Source organism: Gymnoscopelus microlampas, assembly GCF_963454915.1.
Source record: "Gymnoscopelus microlampas genome assembly, chromosome: 17".
Lineage (NCBI taxonomy): Eukaryota > Metazoa > Chordata > Actinopteri > Myctophiformes > Myctophidae > Gymnoscopelus > Gymnoscopelus microlampas.
This window is the reverse complement of record NC_139954.1, coordinates 9,894,774-9,914,159: the sequence shown is the minus strand read 5'-3', so window position 1 is coordinate 9,914,159 and position 19,386 is coordinate 9,894,774.

Genomic DNA, 19,386 nt, shown 5'->3' with positions numbered 1-19,386 from the left:
CCGTAGTGAGTAATTCTGCATTTTGGTATTGCTACTTTTACTTGAGTAAAAACCACTGCCCTTCAACTGATAATCAACCGACAAAGATCTGGTCACGGCACTTCTAGTTCAAATGGTGTTGGTTAAGTACAGTGATTATTCACTCACTTCTCTGCGTGGGGCCTATGCAATCATGAAGGTAGGTCACTGCTACATTGTTTAAGACAGTGCTTCTCAAACGTGTTAAGGACTCCCAAATTGATGTGTAGCTGGCCGCCGACCCCCTTCTGAAGATGTGTTGTCCCAGGGAACCCCAGAAAAGAAGATTGTGTAAAAAAATATATATATAAGAAAAAAAAGAAAAAAAAAAGTCCAAAACTTTCAAGATTATAATTTTTGTGTATATCTACTTTTGATAGCCATAACGTATCAAATATGGATAAAGTGGTTCAAATGATTGTGATGCTTCAAATGAAAAAATAGTTCAAGTACCAGATCTACAAAACGTGCCGCGTTTCAATCTTGTGGATCTGCTTCTTTTGATGCTTTTGTGTGACGCTCTATGATCAAGTAAGGTGTTAATTTACGAAAAAGCACAACAAGTTAGAATAGGGAGATGGAATATGGTTTCTGCCCGACAGCAACGATAAACGAATTTGATTTAAAGTAGGACACGTTTACGCGACTTCACTGCAAAGATGAAGACTGCAAACAGAAGTGGGAGGAGGTGGACATCCACTGTGATGTCTTTGTCATTGTGAGCGCTTCCCTTGCACAGACTGCATTGTATGGAAGCGTTTGAAAACATTCCGTCTCAAGGGACTTGCCCAAAACTGTTACTTTTCAGGATTCAAACACCAAAACAGCAAAAGTAGCAGATCTACAATCTCAAAACGCGACGCATTTCGAGCTTGTGGATCTGCAACTTTTGATGCTTTTGCGTGACCAAGTAGGCAATTAATTTACAAAAATAAAATAAGATATGGAGATAAACTAATTTAGGACAAATTTACGCGATGCAAAGATGAAACAGAAGTGTGTGTGTGTGTGTGGGGGGGTGTGGACATCCACTGTAATGTCTTTGTCATTGTCAGCGCTTCCCTTGCACAGACTGTATGATGGAAGCGTTTGAAAATCGCGTGAGTCAACATTCTGTCTCGAGGGACTCGGGGGTCAGTGTAACGTTGCCCATATCTGAGGCATTTACGGTAAATGGTGCATTTATACAGCTCTGTGCAATGTCCATTCACACCATTCACACACACACACACACACACACACACACACACACACACACACACACACACACACACACACACACACACACACACACACACACACACACACACACATCCACATCCACACAACCGAGGAGGACAACCAAGGCACCTGCTGCTATAAACGCTAAGCATGTTGAATGGTCAACAGAGAGCTGATGAGGTCTCCTATACAGTAGCTGCTATATTCTAGTCTATATTCTATCAGAAACACAGAGTGGACTGGCAGACCTATCATACATGTCTTTGCATAATTGTGTGTGTCTGTTGGGGCGGAAACCTTGTATCTCCATATTTCAACTTTGTATGTATTTTCTTGTAAATGAATGCCCTACTTCTTCGTACAGAAGTGTGGCGCAAAAATAGCGAAAATAGCACGAGTACAAGCTCACGACGCGTCACATCCCGGCACGTTGTGAGCTTACAGATCTGCTGTTTTCGCTCCTTTTGAAAACTTTTGAAATTGAAAGTTAAAGTAGTGTTTAAGTCAGTCTGTAGCTTTTATAAATATTGAACCAATGAAAAATGTTAAGAGCTTTTGAAGAGCTAAACAATAAGTACATTGGATCCGTTGGAACACAGCTTGTTTTTTTTCCCATTTCCTGAAAAGCAACATATTTTGGACATACAAGGTTTCTGTCCGACAGCGACGTTATTCTAGCGGAAACAAAGAGCAGACTGGCAGGCAGACCTCTCATACATTTCTATGCATACACATACATTGTACAAAATGGTTATTATATCTCCCAGTGCTGATATATTGCTCACAAAGTCCCTCTGGGTATCCAGGCCTTTTCTCTCTCTCAGCCCAGCTGCCACGCTGTCACTTAAGGAGTTGGGTATTCCTGTTTTAACTTTAACAATCCACGGCTACGCTTTCCGTGCGAGGCATTATAATACATCATAATATCACGCACAGATGGTTTAACCCCCACTGGCCCTGGTGCATTACTCAAATTATGTTTACACAGCTTTTGGGAAACATTTTCTGAAGGAAATGCATTTTTTATGCATCAAGATTTCTATCTTGAGTTATAACCCCCCCCATACTCCCCTTAAGTGTTTGGTTAACCACTTAAGTCCTATATACTTTATTGTATGACTAATAGTGAAAATAGACGATCTACGCGTCGTGATGTATTTCTTTGTTGGGCGAATATCGCTTCAAGCGGAAACGTTGCATGGATACAACAGAGCGACCCAATTATTTTGATTGCATCCAGTGTGAATGTAACCCGACTCCGCCAGATGGAAGAAGCTTGTTTCACAACCTACTTCCATCTGGTATCTCGGTAGCCCAACCGCTGAAGAGGCCGGTCCCTTTTTTCGTGCTACTTGGCAGGTGATTGGATGGGACCGTCTGTCCATCACCGTCTGGGCGTGCTCCAACTTCAAACAATCATATTGACGTGTCTTCATGACGTACAGTGTTGCCAGATTCTGTGAGAGAAACAAGCAACCGGGTCTAGGAAAACCAGCCCAAAAGCAGCAACTATGGGCCACATGAGCACTTTAACATGTACACCAGCTATTTGAAAATAGCCGATCTACAAGCTCACAACGCGTCGCGATGCGACGCGTCGTGAGCTTGTAGATCGGCTATTTTCAAATAAAATCTTGCGGGGAAATTATAATAAGCAGATCTGGCAACCCTGATGACGTACAGCAGCTGTTCTTTTGTATACTATTCAACCATGACGAATTAGTGAGAGAATAGCTTCTCGATGGTGTCACACCCGGTCTCGCCAAGATCCCGCCCGTAGCTGCCGCTGATTGGTTCGACTGGGCGCGGGTCGTTTTAAACTCCAATCTCTGAGCGATCCCAGATGGAGGCGGTATTGTGAACTTGTGAACTAAACACCGCCCCATCTGGCGGAGTCAAGTTAGCGTGATTGGCCCTCTAGACAGTTTGCCACAGTATATCTGGAAGGCACATATAGGTAGCACAAGATATACATTTATTTTTCTAATGTTTTGAAAATCTTCACCTGTAATGACATCAAGACCAAAATAGCTAAACGCCAGGTTGAAAGTGCTTAACTTAACATCTCTGCCTTTACGTTTTGCACATACCCAGTGGTGGAAAGTAATTAAGTACATTTACTCAAGTGCTGTACTTAAGTACCATTTTATTTTTACTTTACTGGAGTATTTCCAATTTGCAGTACTTTCACTTCTTTTATTACTTCCAGCAAACCGCAAGTGGAGCTAATACCATTAGACGGCCCAATCTAGTGGTATCGACCCAAGGAACCATCACGCCAGAAGGAAATGTTTGCATCAGGGCGGTGCACCTGATCTGGCGCAGCGCTCAGGTCGTGGACCTGGTGAGACGAAGGAGAAGCCCGGCCAGGAGACAACCCACAGTGCCTAGTCCCTCCACGTGTCAGAGCCTCCCCGTGTTCAGGCAGAGTACTTCCGGAGAAGCGGACTGAGTGGCCCTGTCTTTCCCTATAGGACTGACCGTGGGTAAGCTACCTGGGATGTAAGTTGGGGCTTGATCAACCCCGGCTGGGTCACCTGGGCGAGGGTGTATGTTGCGAGACCCGAAACACCCTATGCCCCCAGGCTACAACACTGATGATACATCCCAGGTGCATCCATGTGATGTATTCTTTATAGCTACTACACTACATCTCAGAGGCAAATATTGTACTTTACTTCTACTCCACTACAATTATTTGAACACTTTACTGGTTACTTTACTAGCCATTTGAAAATAGCCGATCTACAAGCTCACAATGCGTCGCATTGTGAGCTTGTAGATCTGTTATTTTCAAAATATTTTTTATACATTTTGAAAACTTGAAATGGGATATACACAATCTGTCTGTTGTGTATCTGCACAATGAGTACTTTTACTTTTGGTACTACATGTTGATGCCTATACTTTTGTTCTTTTACTCAAGTAGCCTACATTTTGAATTCCGGACTTTTACTTGTAACAGTCTTGCAGTATTGACACTTTTACTTAAAGTAGCCTAAAACATTTGAGTACTTTTACCACCACTGGTAGTAGAACAGTTCACCTGTAATAACCTCTTTCACCTCGGCTACACTTGGAACACCAGATGTGTGTGTGACACCTCATCTATAATGAAGCAGTTCTTCAGCAGACACACACACACGAATAGTAGTCCTGACTCCTGTAGTGACGAGTTGGGCTGCTATAGGCTCTATGCACAGCAGCCATATTATCACTTCCTTCACAGGTGTTACCAATGATACTAATGAAGGCTCTGTTCCATTTAGTCTAGCACAGTGGTGTCCACGACCCCCATAACTCAGAGTTACACACCTGTAAGGGGCCATTTGGAAGCCCATGAGGGTCCCTGGACCCCAACTGCAGACCCACTGGTGTTACAGTGTTTCCAGTGAGCCAACATGCACAATATCAGCACCCTGACTCTGTGTAACTCCCTCCAAGCACAGACAGACACAAGTGGTTTCCTTGCTACTGATTTATTTGAAGGTGACTTCAATCCTCCAAATCCACCGTGAAAACTATAAACAATAAACATAAAATAAGCATGTTACATTAACATAGAAGACCTCATGCACAGCATGTAAAATAGACACATTTTACCGAGTAAAATACAGACAGTACAAACAAACAAACAAATACCTCGTTGGCTGCATGCTACACATAAAGGGAGTACTCAGTCTTCAGGTCCTTACTTATAACCCTTTCTTATGACTTAAGACAGTAACCGTTCTTATAACTTTTAAGTTTAGACAGTCTCTTGTGCCCAGCATGACACAGAGCTTCTGCACCTTGCTGCTTGCTGCTGCCAAAGTCCTGTGAACCCCATTCACATGAGAGTAGACCAACGAGACACAGAACGTGACTTTAACACTTCAAAATAAAAGCATTACTGCAACTTGACTCAAAAGACATGAAATAATGTACACATACACATTAACTTAAATACAGCCTTATTATGAACTTAGTCTTAGAGAAACAAAACAACTTATTAACTTATAAACGATGACAGCAGTTACACTCTGTTTGACCAGAATGGAACAGAGCCTTCATTAGTATCATTGGTAACACCTGTGAATGTCTTCATAAAATGGCTGCTGTGAATAGAGCCTATATCTTACGATTCGGGGTGCAAACGTTGGACGCATTGGAGCTTCAATTAAACACCACCCAAAACAGTGTGTGAAACACCGAGCTCTCGGTGGCACAGTCAAGTTAGAGGGCTTGCTGATGCAATCCCAAGCTCCCAGTTCAGACAGCAGAAACCTACTATAGAGCATTGGTTCTAAAAGTGGGGTCCGGGGACCCCCAGGGGTCCTTTGGGGTCCTTTTGGGGGAAAAGTTTGAGAACCACTGTACTAATAGACCCGTAACACAGGGAAAATAAACAGAAACAATTATCCAGGTGTTAAAAAGGCAGGGATGCTTTCTGGGTAAAAAAAACACATGAATGTGAACAACCTAGTCTAGTGTGCCTGGACATCTCTGGCCCAGGCCCGTGTGTCTAGTGGGGGATTGTGCAGTGGATAAATATTTCAAGTGAACGCTCACGGTCTGGCTGTGGGCAGGATGGCTCTCTCTGGCTGTGGGTCTGGAGGCTAGCACACATATACAGCACACTGGAGACTTTAACTACCCTGGCATTTGCATGTGAGTGTCAGAATGAGTTAGTTAGAGAGTATCCCTGTCTGGACTGTAAGTGCCAACCATTGCAGACGAGAGACAAAAGAAGCTGAAACCGTCATGTTCATTTATACTGACGATAATGATCTTTTTTTTTGTGTAGACAAGCGGGTATGAATCAAGCACTTTGCAACGGGTAGATTGTGAATGAGATTGATTTACAATAGAAATCTTTAGCAATAGAAAATGGAAAAATGTGAGAAAACTAATGAAAAGAACAATGCAGAATAATGAAATGGACCAATCTGGGTGATACGGGGACAGCTATGTGACTGTATTTCTCTAGAAACAAAAAAATAAGAAAGGAAAAACAAGGAATATAAACCTCCACAATCTCCCTAAAGTCCCAGTTGCTGCCAACCCCCACTTTCGATCAAGCAGGGGGTCAAGCAGGTCTCCTCCGTAGAGCTGTAATATTATCTCTGGAGGAAGGGCTGAAAATCCCTGCTCTCTCATTTCGATGAAACTAGCTCACCCAGCGGCGCATATACTCCCCCGGAGTACCTCTCCTTTGGCGTCTGGGCCAATGGGTTTGATGACATCATGGGGCCATTAGCATGTCGTCTTCGTCGGGTGGATTCGGTGGAAACCTCATATGTCTAAAACTGCCAACAAACAGCATTCAAATAGCTTTTGTGTGACGCTGTAGTATGATCAAGTAGGGCGTTCATTTCCACCAAAAAAAACACAAAAGGTTAGCATATGGAGATAAAGAGGTTTCTGCTCGACTTCAACGATGTGCATTAGTGTCCTTTATGTCACGGTTCGAGACGGGAGAGGACCCAAATGCAGGACGAAAGTCAAAATCAAGCTCGAAAGTTTTTATTAACACCAAAGACGGGGAACACAAGAAGCACTAGGAAAATAACCAAACACTAGGAGCAAGGTAAGCACCAGGAACACTAGGAGATCACAAGAGCAACACTGAACACTATGACTTCAACTTATCATTTCTCAAAGAATCAGAAAAAACAGGGGAGTATATATAGACACAGGGAGTAACAGGGATACAGGGATAGGCTAGGACTAAAAGGACACAGGTGCAAAACATAGGTTAATCACAGGACTGGTGAGACAAGACAGGTAACAGTAGCAACAGCGGAAACCAGGAAACATACTGTACTAAAAAATAAAAGGTACACAGGTGTAAAGTAAAACTCCAACTAAGAAACAAGGAATACACACTATACTTCAAAATCAAAGGATCACAACAGAAAAGTAAAACACTAACTAAAACTAGGAACAAAGAACACTAGAAAACACAACAGGAATACAGAAAGGACACGGATGGTGACAATAAACTACCTCTAGGCCCAAGCCCCATGATGAGTCGAGTGCATTGGCATGCCCGTGTTGCTCGTTCATGTTTTGGGCCCAATTGGCTTGGCCACTTTGGAAACTTTTGCTGCAAAAGGCACAACTCGTATGTGGGAATAATTCATGCATAGCAAATAAACTGTTTCTTTGTTGTAGATATGGCAAGATCCCTGTTAAATAGTGTTTGTAACAATACAGGCACTTTAAAATCCACTTTAATGAAGCAGAAGCAACTGGGAGTTGCTTTAGCAGAGTGAGGAAAACAACAATTTGTTTGTCATTGTGCCCGTGACAAATAGAATTATGGATAAAAGAATTATGAGCACAACGAGTACAAACTCATTTTGTCTGGCTCCGCTTTGTAGAGATCAGTTCCATGTCAAGTGATTGATGGCTCCTGATCCGGTCCTGAGTATGTTTACCCTCTCTGAAGACACGCTTACAAACACCCATTTCTTCAATTTCTTCAATCGGCTTATAAGTTAGCTTCACACAGACACTCAGCCGTGCATAATAACACAACTGAATAATCAACTGTGCAAAGTTAATTCAAAAAGAAAAGATGTGATGACATGATGAGGGTAAGAATAATAAGAATAATAAGAATAATAAGAATTGTAGGAATAATAAGAATAATAAGAATAATAAGAATAATAAGAATAATAAGAATAAGAATGATAATACAATATTTCTGTCCAGATCACTGTGTGGCTGGTCAATAAGAATTAATTATTAATATCACGATTATTTAAAACTTTTGCTTTATTTATGATTAATGTATGATTATCTAAAAAAATTAAATAATAATAAGGGTAATAATAGTAATAATAATAATAATAATAATAATAATAATAATAATAATAATAATAATAATAATAATAATAATATAAATAAATAAATACATACCTTCACTATTGTATGCGTGGTACAAACTAAGCATAATAAAAATAAAAATAAACAATTGTGTTGATTCATCGACATAAAAGTTTGTTATTGGTTGTTGGCTCTAATTGTCGGTCTCGGCATATTTTTGGGATAATTGCCCTACGGTGTGATGTGTTGAGGATGAGGGATGAGTCTGTGGATGAACCACATCTCTTCATAGAGGTGGATGGGAGGGGATCTACACGACATGACAGCATCCAGCTGCCTCCTCATCCGACCCCCTGCTGCAGCCATCTCACAGTGTGTTCAGTTTGTTGGCATCCCTTAGTGTTTATGTCACCACCCCAAGCACCAGGGAGGCCAACACACTGAACAGGCTGAATATCGTTGCTGTCGGGCAGAAACCTCTTATCTCCATTATTTTAACTTGTTGTCCTACTTGTACTCAGTGGTGGAAAAAGTACTCAAATGTTTTACTTAAGTAAAAATATCTGCAATGGATATATACTCTGTTACAAGTAAAAGTCTGGGTAATTAAAATGTACTTGAGTAAAAGTACAAAAGTATTGGTATCAAAATGTACTTAAAGTACCACAAGTAGAAAGTACTCATCATGCAGAATGTCCCATTTGACAAGGTTTCAAATGTATACAATGTATAAGAATCTTTTGAAAATAGCCGATCTACAAGCTCACAATGCGTCGCATCGCGACGTATTGTGAGCTTGTAGATGGGTTATTTTCAAATGGCCTAAATGTATACAGGGATAAAGTGGTTAATGTATGTTTTGTAATCCACCAAAGTGAACCAAAGTACAATATTTGGATCCGAGGTGTAGTGGAGTAGAAGTAAAAGTATTGGAAATTGGAAATACTCAAGTAAGGTACAAATACCCCAAAGTTTTACTTAGGTACAGTACAGTACTTAAGTAAATGTACTTAGTTACTTTCCACCACTGCTTGTACTTGATCATACTACAGCATCACACAAAAGCATCAAGAGGTAGCAGAGCTGCAAGCTCGAAACGCATCGCTTCGTGTCGCGCTTCGAGCTTGTAGATCTGCTATTTTTGAATTTGAATGCTGAAAAGTAACAGTTTTGGACATATGAGGTTTCCACCTGACAGAGACAATATAGGTTATTATGCAATCAATACATATTTCATGTTCTTAGCGGGGAGCAGGACTGAAATGGAATATGCGATGAAAAGCTGTTCTCAGTTGGTAACTTTCTCATCTTTGCTTAAAGGGGGTCCTGGTTCACCTTCTTGCCTGCATTACTGATCAGTGGTGGACAGTAACTAAGTACTAAGACGGAAAAAGCTGTGTCATTTTATGCTAAAAAGCATTATTTTATACATAGCTTGGCTATTAAAAAAATAGTAGATCTACAAGCTCATAGCGTGTCACATCGTGCCGTGCTATGAGCTTGTGGATCTGCTATTTTTGAAAAATCCTGAACATTATTTTAAATATAAAAAAATTAATTGCGACCATTTTTAACTCAAGTCTTTTCTTCTGGGGGTCCCTGGAACTAAATATTTTGATATGGGGGTCCACGGCCGAATACATATAATTGTGGGGGTCCTTGAGAACCACTGATTATAGCAACACTGTCACGGTTTGAGTCAGGGCAGAATGTAGGAACAACCACGTGCAGGATGAGGCAAAGGCTGAACAGGTCGGTTCAAAGTGTTTAGCAACTAAAAAACAAAACTCAAGACAGCCTACTACACATAACAATAGACAATGACCTAGCAAAAACACATGGGGAAAAGGGGGGTATAAATACACAAGGACTAACTAGACACAGGTGAACACAACAGGACAATCAACACTGGGATAGGCTGGGGTACTAAGATTACACAGGTGGAAACACTGGCAAATCACAGGACAGGTTAGACAAGACAGGTACAGAACAGCAACAGAGGAAACCAGGAGACACTAGATAATAAAAAATAAGGTACAAGACCGACAAGTAAAACACTAACTATAACTAGGAAACAAGAAATACAAGAAAACACAACAGGGAGACAGAACATGTCACGGAGCGTGACGAACACGTTTTTCAGAAAACTGTTTTAGAAGACCTTTTTCAGAGTCGGCATCAGGTCTTAATGGGTTAAATAGAAACGTCTGAGTACTTCTTCCTCCACTGATTGGTACTGACAATGAGACAGATATACTCAACCCAGTGGACCAATCCAGCTCATCTACCTAAATTGCCGCTGAGAGTCATTCAGGGCTGTGTGTCACTGGAGAAGCGGCAGCAATCAGATTTTAATAAGTGAGAGGTTTTGGAGGATATGATGCCAAACAGAGCTCTGTCAGTATACACAAAGCCACATAAAAGGCTTTATCGATCGTATATCGCCGTGGGACCCCCTGCTACGCTGCAGCCCATAATTGCACAGGAGGGGCTTTCATAGCATGTGTCGGTATCCCAGGGTCATAGCTTCAACAATACATCATGTTATATCAAGTCAAAATGATCCTTAACTGTGTGTCTCAGGCCCTGTACTGGCCTGAGGCCAATTTGATGAGGTGTCGCACGCGGGACGCTTATAACCGCTTTCAACCTGGCGTCCCCCCACGGACCGCCCAGCAAACCTAACCCAGGTTACACATTCTCAGCCCCTGTACCCAACCAACCCCTGGGTTTCTCACTGACGTTCTTCATTTACCCTTCTAAATACATAATAATAGGTTGGTATCAGCCAGCTCGCGGGAGTCTATCCCCGTTTCGCAGTGCGCTAATAGACCCCTGGGAGATGGATTGCATCATCTGCTGTTAGCTCCCTGGACGTACCGCACGACTTTCCACACCCAAGCCGTGCTACTCATTCGCTGAGTTGCCGGTGCCCGGGATCGAACCCACGACCTAGTGGTGAAGACGCGAGTGCTGTACCGACTTAGATACCAGACACAATATAAATACTAAATAACAACAACAGCAGCAGCAACAAACAAACAAACAAACAAACAAAAAGAATCAAAGCATACACAATGGAATAACCTCTGAACCTTGTGATGCTTATTAAAGGAGTGGTTCACCCAAAGAAATACATAATTATTTTCTATCAATTACACACCCCATGAAGCCTTGAATTCTGGAGATTTTTGTGTATATACTGTTAGTAGGGCTGGTACTGTATATACAGTAGAGTAGGGCTTATACCACCCTACCAATCGTAACACACACGCACGCACTCATGCACGCGCGTACGCAGGCCCACACACACGCATGCACGCACACGCACGCACACGCACACACACACACACACACACACACACACACACACACACACACACACACACACACACACACGCACACACACACCACGCTATATCTATGAGAGAACTTCTTTGCAACTTTCCAGGGGTGGAGGAGAGTTGAACTTTTTTTTTAATAAGGCAGAAAGCTGATCTGTTTTTAAGTCACCTTGTGACATGTAAACAGTGAAGCTCAGCCCCTGCTTTCCTCTGCCTTCACCGCGCTTTCATGGCAGAGCCGTCTTGCCTTGCCTCAAGCCTCAGCACTGCCTTCGAACCCGCACCCGGCAGCCCTCACATCTGCCGTGTTTATCCCTGATCCAAGGAGCACCGAGGGTCCAGGTTCACCAGAGGTGTGTGCGAGGAGGAGGGGGAGGAGGAGGAAGGGGGAGGAACCATCAGTGGTGGAAGAAATACTCATATTTCTAAATCTGTGGTTCTCAAACTTTTTTCGTGCCAAGGACCCCCAAATTGATATGTATGTTGCCGCGGACCCCCATCTGAAAATGTTTTGTGCCAGGGACCTCCCAGAAGAGCACAGCCACGGCACGATATCTGTATATCTGTATATCTATATATATCTATCTACTGTATATCTATTTTTTAGTAGCCAATACTAAAATAAAAAATGACAAAGATGCTTTCCCGGTGTTATTAGATTAAGTAAAAATAGCAATAGCACAATTTAAAAAAGAATATATGATTTCAAATTTTATTTTCTAAAACATTATAATTTCACAACACGCGACGTGTTGTGAGTTGTAGGTGGGATATTTTTGAATAGGTAAATAGGTAAATAATAGGGGTTTGTGGATAATGTATACTTTGAAATAATCTGCAAAGTAACTTGTAACTGAAGCTAGACCAAACTGAAGCGGAATAAAAAAGTACAATATTTGCACCTGAAATACAATACCTGAGTAAATATACCGAGTTACTTCACGCCACTGGGAACCGTTTGCAGGAGACTAAGGGGGAGCTAGAGTCGGGCAGATCTGAAGGCAGCCTCCGCCCGCCCCCAGGACCCCGGCTCACTGCGTATCTGTGACATTAAGGATTAGTGAAAAGACCACGGCAGCTCCTGCTTTCACCGGGGCCTGCACTTGTTAATCTCTCCTCCCAATGTCACTCACTCCTCTTTCACCCTCTCTCTCTCTCTCTCTCTCTCTCTCTCTCTCTCTCTCTCTCTCTCTCTCTCTCTCTCTCTCTCCCCCTCTCTCTCTTTCTGTAGACTATGCCTCTGTCCCAACTTTAATTAGTTTTAGCCCGGATTGGTGGGAAAAGTTGCGGCTTTTCTTCAGGTGATAAAACAGTAAGTGCCGCTGAGCTGCAGTCAGGAGTTAACTAAGCTGAGGTCAACTTCTTGGCTCCTCGCGGGAGTTTACATCAGATTGGGAAAGAAATTGAGCGAGGAGGAAATTGGGAGCAAGAGAAAGCGGATAAAGAGAGAGAGAGGGGGGGGGGTTCTTTTCCATTTCATTTAAGTGCTTCACATTTTATGAATTTATTGAACAGATGAAATGACTGATTGGACCCGGCACATGTCTTATCATGCGTTCTCATTCGGGGGGGGGGGGGGCGTGCAGGGGGGTATGTGTTACGCCCTGCCGAGGCCACGGTGCTCTGACCTTGGCCCCTGTCTGTCTCATAATGATTGCTTACAATATGGCAATTTACGGATTGATGGTTATTGCACCGCTTCAGTCATTTTAACCCATTAACACCGGGAACGCACCTGTGTCATTTTTAGATTCCTTTGGGCTATTCAAAAATAGCAGATATACAAGCTCAAGCTTGTAGATCTGCTATTTTTGAAGAAAATCGTGAAAATGTGTGCAAATCTTTGAATATATGTATACACTTTTAACTCAAATCTTTGCTTCTGGGGGTCCCTGGAACTAAATATGTTGAGATGGGGGTCCGCAACCCACTACGTATCACTTTGGGTGGTCCTTGACATGAAAAAGTTTGAGAACCACTGATATCTGTAGCAACATAAGAAAAAAAAAAAAAAAAAAAGAGCGCTACAAGCTTGTATATCTGCTATTTTTTAATAGTCAAAGAAATAAAAAAATTACACAGATGCGTTCCCGGTCTTAATGGGTTAAGTCGCCGCAGATAAGAGCCTGAGTTGAAAGTCTATAAAAAAAATGACATTTATTATTTATTTCTGTGGTCAAAAAGCGAGTTTTTGAACTTGTCAGTGTGCGCTCTGTGAAGTTTCAACAAGATGAATAATGGTGGGGGTGACCAAACGCCCATCTGGACGCGGCTCTCTGTTCATTAATTATGCACACGAGCACTAATCAGAAATAATGGGCTTCTTAATTACTGTCCCCAACAACAAAGCAAGAGAGCAGGTGAGCAAAAAGCATGGCGGCAGCACCTGGACATTGAGCCTGGCTGACGCGGTTCCACGCAGACGGACCGCAAATTGACATAATGAGGCTGACAAACTGTCAGCAGCTTAATGAATGGCACCGTAAACTCAGTTAATTGTCTTGCCGATGATGTGGCCGGGGCCTTTATACGTATTTCATCTTATCGAGACGTCGTAGACTTTTCTTCTGTGAGAACTGTGGGCGCGGTACAATCAGCTGTACCTAATTGAGATTGCCCCCCCTCCCCCTCCCCTCCCCCCATGCCGTGCACGGTGCAGCCCCATCACAGATGCCAGCCTTTGTCAGTGTTCTTTCGTTTTTAAGGGGAGTAGACGAAGCCCCCACACCCTCCCCTGTGTTGTGGAAGAGAGCGAAGGCAAAGGGACCACTACCCAGTAGAATCCTTAGTGTACAAATGGAACAAAATGGTACAGGTGTAACAATCCGAAATATACCCGGGTTTCAAGTGGGCTAGACTAGACGGTGTGAGAAGAGATTCGCTTTCGGTATAGGATGCAACTGCACGCAAAATGTGCAGCTGGAGCCACTTAGCTTAATGTAATATTTTTTATTATTAATGTAGTATTTTCAGGTTCACCTCTATGTGGGAATTGGAAGTAGAAAAGAAATAGAAAAAAGCAATAGTAGTAAAGAAAGAATAGTAGATCAAAATAACAAAATATCGGCATTGCAGTCTCAGAAGACCATCGATTTCCTGTGCCTGGGAGCTAGTTAGAATAGCAGATCAATAAGATCGTAGCTTGTAGATCAGCTGTAGATTCTACTGAGGGGGTAGACTCGGCTGCAGATGTAACATGTGTAGGCGGGCCCCGGAGATGTTGATGGGGTAGACTACCACAAATAGAATGAATACCGCTTGGCGGTATGGTGTTGAGCCAGGCTGCCAGGGGGGCTGGTTTGGTATATTTATGTCCTGGGCCCGCTGCGCTGCGAGGTGCCTGCTGCCATTGAAGAGGATCCACCTCGCTACTCCGACACCCCGGAGTTCCGACAGCCGGAATCTCCCAGGGACCGCCCGAAGGGGTCCCTGGTGGTGAGTGTGGAAGAGAACCAAGTGCTGCCGTCGAAAAAGAGCAGATCGACAAGGCTGCGTAGGCCTGTGGCGCCACCCCCGGTGCCTGGTCCCCATCGGGGGTCCATGGACCACCTCCGTGCCCAGGGACGGTGGCTCCCGGGGCAGGTAGAGCGGGCGGGCGCTCACCCGGCAGTGTGCCGCGAGGCACTGGGCTCCCTGGCCCTTCCCCTGTGTGAGCGGGGAAGGCAGGGGGAACCGCCGACTGGTGCCATCGGGTAGCTAGGGACCATGCCCGGGATGAGGCTCCATCCTGGGGCAGAGCCGGGACGCCGAGGGGCCCGAAATCCTGGTTCTCTGAAAAAAATCGAAAATTCTTCTAAGTGCCCAGGGCCCTAGAGGAGGCCAGGACGACCCTTCCTGCCTCCGTCATTTTTCCTCCAGGGGCCCGGAAGGCCGACTGGTGCCATCGGGTAGCTAGGGACCATGCCCGGGATGAGGCTCCATCCTGGGGCAGAGCCGGGGCGCCGAGGGGCCCGAAATCCTGGTTCTCTGAAAAAAATCGAAAATTCTTCTAAGTGCCCAGGGCCCTAGAGGAGGCCAGGACGACCCTTCCTGCCTCCGTCATTTTTCCTCCAGGGGCCCGGAAGGCCGACTGGTGCCATCGGGTAGCTAGGGACCATGCCCGGGATGAGGCTCCATCCTGGGGCAGAGCCGGGGCGCCGAGGGGCCCGAAATCCTGGTTCTCTGAAAAAAATCGAAAATTCTTCTAAGTGCCCAGGGCCCTAGAGGAGGCCAGGACGAGCCTTCCTGCCTCCGTCATTTTTCCTCCAGGGGCCCGGAAGGCCGACCGGTGCCATCGGGTAGTTGTAGCCCAGGACAGAGGCATGGGTCCTGGGCAGGCGACGGGTCCGGAGGGGCCCCGAGTCATGGTTCTCCAAAAAATTGAAAAATCGCGCCGAGTGCTGGCATGGGCTCCAGGGGTCCCCGGGGACCCCCTGGAGGACCCCCGGCCGAAAACCTCAACCTTTTTCGGGCGCTAAGAGCTTGTCGATCGGCTCTTTTTGGGGCTAAAATCCTGGAGCTTTCGGAAAAAAGCCGGGATTTCTTCAGAGTCCAGAGCTCCCAAGAAGCTCTGGGTTCCGCCACGGCCCCCTCCTTTGAAATTCTCTCCCGGGACTCCCAGCCACTGGTGCCAGCGGATAGCTAGGGACCATGCCCCACGAAGGGGCACCCTCCTGGGGTGGCGGCGGGGCGGCGAGACGCCCCGAATCCTGGAGCTTTCGGAAAAAAGCCGGGATTTCTTCAGAGTCCAGAGCTCCCAAGGAGCTCTGAGCTCCGCCATAGCTCCCTCCTTTGAAATTCTCTCTCGGGAGTCTCGGCCACTTTTGCCAGCGGATAGCTAGGGACCATGCCCCACGAAGGGGCACCCTCCTGGGGTGGCGGCGGGGCGGCGAGACGCCCCGAATCCTGGAGCTTTCGGAAAAAAGCCGGGATTTCTTCAGAGTCCAGAGCTCCCAAGGAGCTCTGAGCTCCGCCATGGCTCCCTCCTTGGAAATTCTCTCTCGGGAGTCTCGGCCACTTTTGCCAGCGGATAGCTAGGGACCATGCCCCACGAAGGGGCACCCTCCTGGGGTGGCGGCGGGGCGGCGAGACGCCCCGAATCCTGGAGCTTTCGGAAAAAAGCCGGGATTTCTTCAGAGTCCAGAGCTCCCAAGGAGCTCTGAGCTCCGCCATAGCTCCCTCCTTTGAAATTCTCTCTCGGGAGTCTCGGCCACTTTTGCCACCGGATAGCTAGGGACCATGCCCCACGAAGGGGCACCCTCCTGGGGTGGCGGCGGGGCGGCGAGACGCCCCGAATCCTGGAGCTTTCGGAAAAAAGCCGGGATTTCTTCAGAGTCCAGAGCTCCCAAGGAGCTCTGAGCTCCGCCATGGCTCCCTCCTTGGAAATTCTCTCTCGGGAGTCTCGGCCACTTTTGCCAGCGGATAGCTAGGGACCATGCCCCACGAAGGGGCACCCTCCTGGGGTGGCGGCGGGGCGGCGAGACGCCCCGAATCCTGGAGCTTTCGGAAAAAAGCCGGGATTTCTTCAGAGTCCAGAGCTCCCAAGGAGCTCTGAGCTCCGCCATGGCTCCCTCCTTTGAAATTCTCTCTCGGGAGTCTCGGCCACTTTTGCCAGCGGATAGCTAGGGACCATGCCCCACGAAGGGGCACCCTCCTGGGGTGGCGGCGGGGCGGCGAGACGCCCCGAATCCTGGAGCTTTCGGAAAAAAGCCGGGATTTCTTCAGAGTCCAGAGCTCCCAAGGAGCTCTGAGCTCCGCCATGGCTCCCTCCTTTGAAATTCTCTCTCGGGAGTCTCGGCCACTTTTGCCAGCGGATAGCTAGGGACCATGCCCCACGAAGGGGCACCCTCCTGGGGTGGCGGCGGGGCGGCGAGACGCCCCGAATCCTGGAGCTTTCGGAAAAAAGCCGGGATTTCTTCAGAGTCCAGAGCTCCCAAGGAGCTCTGAGCTCCGCCATGGCTCCCTCCTTTGAAATTCTCTCTCGGGAGTCTCGGCCACTTTTGCCAGCGGATAGCTAGGGACCATGCCCCACGAAGGGGCACCCTCCTGGGGTGGCGGCGGGGCGGCGAGACGCCCCGAATCCTGGAGCTTTCGGAAAAAAGCCGGGATTTCTTCAGAGTCCAGAGCTCCCAAGAAGCTCTGGGTTCCGCCACGGCCCCCTCCTTTGAAATTCTCTCCCGGGACTCCCAGCCACTGGTGCCAGCGGATAGCTAGGGACCATGCCCCACGAAGGGGCACCCTCCTGGGGTGGCGGCGGGGCGGCGAGACGCCCCGAATCCTGGAGCTTTCGGAAAAAAGCCGGGATTTCTTCAGAGTCCAGAGCTCCCAAGGAGCTCTGAGCTCCGCCATGGCTCCCTCCTTTGAAATTCTCTCTCGGGAGTCTCGGCCACTTTTGCCAGCGGATAGCTAGGGACCCTGCCCGAGAACGGGGCATGGTCCCGGGGCAGTGTGGGCGCCGCGAGGCGCCCCTTTGTCCTGGATCTCCGCGTGGTACCTCCCCGTCCCCACCCCGGGGCCCTGGAGGCGCCCGGCTCGCCCTTGCCTCCCTCCTTTGAAAAAGTCTCCCGGTAGTCTCGGCCACTTTTGCCAGAACGAGTGTATGGAACCGGCGTGCGGACGCCGAGGCTGGGGCCGACGGCGAGGCTCCGTCTCGGGGCCGCCCGGGCGGGCCGAGCCGGGCGCCGGTGGTGGTGGCCATGGGTCCCTTTCCCCCTCCCCGATAGGGGGGAAAGAACCAGGAAATTGGACGCCACAGTGGCCATCGGGTGTATGGGAAGAGAGAGGCCTCCGGTCGGGCACGGCCGGGCGGCCGTGCGCCCTGGAGCTCCTCCGCGAGCCCGGGAGAAGATGGGCTATTCCGTGGCCCCCTCCTTTGAAATTCTCTCCCGGGCAGACCGGCAACTCGTGCCAGCTCGAGTGTATGGAAGCGGCGCGCGGGCGCCGAGGCCGGGCCGAGAGAGAGGCCTCGGGTCGGGCGCGCCGCCTCGGCCGGGCGCCCTGGAGGTCTCTGGAGCCCAGGAGGTCCTGGGCTCCGCCATGGCCCCCTCCTTTGAAATTCTCTCCCGGTAGTCTCGGCAACTTTTCCCAGAACGAGTTTATGGACCAGCGTGCGGACGCTGGGGACGGAACGCAGGCCCGCACGGAGGGCCTGCCGGGGGTCGCTAGGCACGGCGACCCCCGGGAACCGTGGTGGAACCACCACCGCGGGACCCACTGACCGACTGGCAAACGAAGCCCGCCTCTTGCAAGGGCCCCGCCGGCACCTCGTGTGCTCCGGCGGATGCTGCTTGCAGCCTGCGGGCCCGAACAGGCGCGGAGGAACCACGTGCGGAGAGGCCTCGGTGGTCTCTTCTCCGCACTCCTCCGCGGCCGACCCCGTCCTAGCGAGACCGAGACGCCCCGTCTGCCCTAGCTGTCCTGCCACGGACCGCCCGAGGGCCCCCGCTGTCGGCCTGGCCTCGAGCCCCCTCACCGGGGCTCGGCGAGGAGATCCGTATGCAGCGGGGGCGCGAAGGCGCGCTCCGGAGACTCCGTTTCTCAAACCCTGCCCGCGTCGCGTACTCCGGCGACCGACCAAACAGCTGCGTACCGGGCCATGGACTGCCGATCCACCGTAACACGCTTTCGACCGGCTGGGTGGTAAAGGCGGACCGCGGTGACCGTCGCAGTGCACGCCTCCGGGAGAGAGCCGCCCGCCCCTCTCGCGGGGGGCCTCGGGCGGAAGCTCCGCGGACCGGCAACCCCACGGCGCGCGCCTCAGCTGGGCGCGACGTCCGCGGCGGAACAGGAGGCCTACCTGGTTGATCCTGCCAGTAGCATATGCTTGTCTTAAAGGGCGCTGCAGACCTGTCTGAGTTGGGCGTGCAGGCACTGCCAAGTGCCCACGCCGGGACAGTACCTTATATGGGTGTAGAACACATAGGTGGTGCACGCAGGAGTTGGGTAAACCAGAGTCCCCGATAGTACGCCCGCAAGGCAAGTTACCTTGATGGGGTTGGGGGTGGGGAAACTT